This window comes from Monopterus albus, unplaced genomic scaffold (genome assembly GCF_001952655.1).
Source record: "Monopterus albus unplaced genomic scaffold, M_albus_1.0 scaffold143.1, whole genome shotgun sequence".
NCBI lineage: Eukaryota > Metazoa > Chordata > Actinopteri > Synbranchiformes > Synbranchidae > Monopterus > Monopterus albus.
In genome coordinates, this window is record NW_018128023.1 from 232,913 (window position 1) to 235,741 (window position 2,829).

Sequence of the window (2,829 nt, forward strand, 5' to 3'; positions counted from 1 at the left end):
CATTAAATATTTTGTATTTATTTTGGTTTTATTGCTGTGCACATCAGGGACCGTTGGGCTGGATTTAAATTCCTTGTATTTTTGATAATACTTGGCAACAAAGTTTATTCTTATGCTTTATATTTAAAGTTTCTGGGACAAAGTTAATCAGAAGAATAAAGAAACAGCTTCATATACAGTATCTAACTTCATAATATCATCATAATATTATTTCACAGACTGAGAAGGCCTGTGAATATGCAAGAGGCCAGCCTTGCTTTTTCTCTTGGCTGTACCATTAGGACTCAGCACAGCCTGAAATTACACAAGTGCAGAAAGACCTGCACAACAGCCAGCTGTGACGAACAAAAGCCAGTCTGCTGGGGAAACAAAAGATGTGCCAGTTGACACAGTCAGCTGGTAAAAATGAAAAACTACCTGCAGTGGAAACCAAAGAACAGTCCAAAACTACCTGCAGTGACTCCAAAACCACTGCCAAGCAGGCTGCTGATAAGTCCAGTACTGGATCTGAGATTGACCCATATCTGCCCCAGTGTCAGGGTTCTGTCCTACTGCTTCCTGTTTCAGGCTCTTATTTTGTCGCCACTTCCTGTTCTAGGTTCATCTCTGTTATGAACTCTTTATTGTAATCAGTGCTCATTGCCTACACCTGTTTTCACCCCATTATAAGCAGCCTTCTCCCACCAGTAACCTGCCAGATTGTTCTTGACTCCATGCAGACTTTCCAGCATTAACCTTGTTTAGTGATTTATGTTACTGACCCCGGATTGTTTCCTGGCCACCGATTTCTGCCTAGCCCTCCTGATTGTTGTATGTTTATTCTGTGTACCGACTACTGGACTGGCTTCTTTGACCTCCCGTTTTGGATCCCTTGGCTGTGTTTGTTTGCCGGTATTGACCCTGGACTGTTGTGTGACTTGGATTATGGTTTCTGGACTGTCACTGTGTATTTTTTGAGTAGGTGCAGTAAAAGCGATGTTATTTACTCTATCTCACCTGGCTTTATAATTGAGTCCACCATTAACATTGTGGGTAGCTGTACTGGCCACCCGTGACACCTCAGGGCACAAAGCTCAGCTCATTTTCTATACCGCTTAGTCCCAAATGGGGTTGTGGGGTGGGCACAAAGGATGACAAGATATTTAAGCTGGTTAAAAAAATGTTAGCTTGCTCGCCAAACTTGAGCAGTTGAAGGACCAGCTCAAAAATAAAAAAATCTAATGATCTACCTGTGGGAGGGGAAGAAATCTCATCTTCTGGCTGAGTAAACAGAGAAAACCTCCAGGCTGCAGGCAATGCTGATCCAGATGGATGCAGAAAAAACATGGAAAATGAATGACTCCAGTGGAATCACAAAAAGTCCTGCCTCCTGGAGTTCATCGGGACCATGAAAAAGTCCATGGACTTGAAAGAGGAACAGGATCTAAAAAGCCAGAAATCTCAGCACACTAAGGCAATCTCCAACCTGAAGGCAGATTTGATCCAGGTGAAAACAAATCTGGAAAATCAAAGAATCATATGGGAGGAGGAGACATCTCATCTCCTGACTGAGCACACAGAGGTAACTTCTAAACTGACGGCAACACTGACCCAAGACCTGGAGAATCAAAAATGCCAGTGGGGGGAAGAGAGGTCTTGCCTCCTTATGCTGCACATGGAGACATCAAGCAGCCTGAAGGCAACACTAATCTAAGATGAAAAATTATCTGGTGAAAGAAAAATCCCAGTGTGAGGAGCAGAAGTCCTATCTTCTGGCTCAGCACATTGAGGCAGCCTCTAGTCTGAAGGGAACATTGACACAGGAGCTGGAAAACAACAGATACCGGTGGGAGGCTGAGAAGTCCCATCTCCTTACTGAACACACACAGGCAATCTCCAGCCTCAAGGCTGCATTAATCCAAGTACAGGAAAATATGGACAGTGAACAACTCAAGTGGAATTAGGAAAGGTGTGGCCTCCTGGAGTCTATCAGAACCAAGACCACGACCATGGTTGCGAAAGAAGGACAGAATGCAACTTATGGGAAGACTAAACAATTTGGAAAATCAGATTGACGAGGTTCAGAAAAAAACAAAGAAAACATCCATGAAGAAAAGATTCCTCAAGGTCTTTAAAAAAACATGATCTGCAAAGTCCTCTGCGAGCCTCACTCAACCTGCACCCACAATGCCATCAACTTCAAGTCTCAAAGACTAAAGACTGAAGGTGTTTATTGTCATGTGCACAGTGAGGAACCGTGTTTCCCTGTACAATGAAATTCTTACTTTGCTGTCCACAATGAATGCCAAACAATGCAAGGTGAAATATAAGGTAGATAAATAGTACACAAAGTCTAAAGGCAATAAAAAAAACAGTAAGTGGAATCAAATGTAGTAAAAAAATATAACAAATAGAATAAGTAGATAAATAGTACCCAAAAAATAAAGGCACTTAAAAAACAGCAAGTGGAGACAAATTATGCTACATCAGAGCTGGATGTGCAATAGGCGGCAGTGAGTGTGCAATTATGCATGTGCAAACTTGGAATGTAAACAGTACAGGTGGAATTACATGAAGTAAGTTCTGATTATAAACTCCTTCAGCTGTTTAGGAGTCTAATGGCAGTTGGAAAGAAAGAGTTTTTCAGTCTAGAAGTCCTGCATTTCATACTTCTGAACCTCTGGCCAGATGGCAGGGATGTGAACAGCCCATGCTGGGGGTGAGTGGGGGAGAATGGAGACAGCTTTTCTTCAGACTCTGTGGTGGTAAATGCTCTGCAGAGAGGGCAGTGGAGTCCTGATGATCTTCTCCACAGTCTTTACCACTCTCTGCAGGCGCTTGTGGTCCATA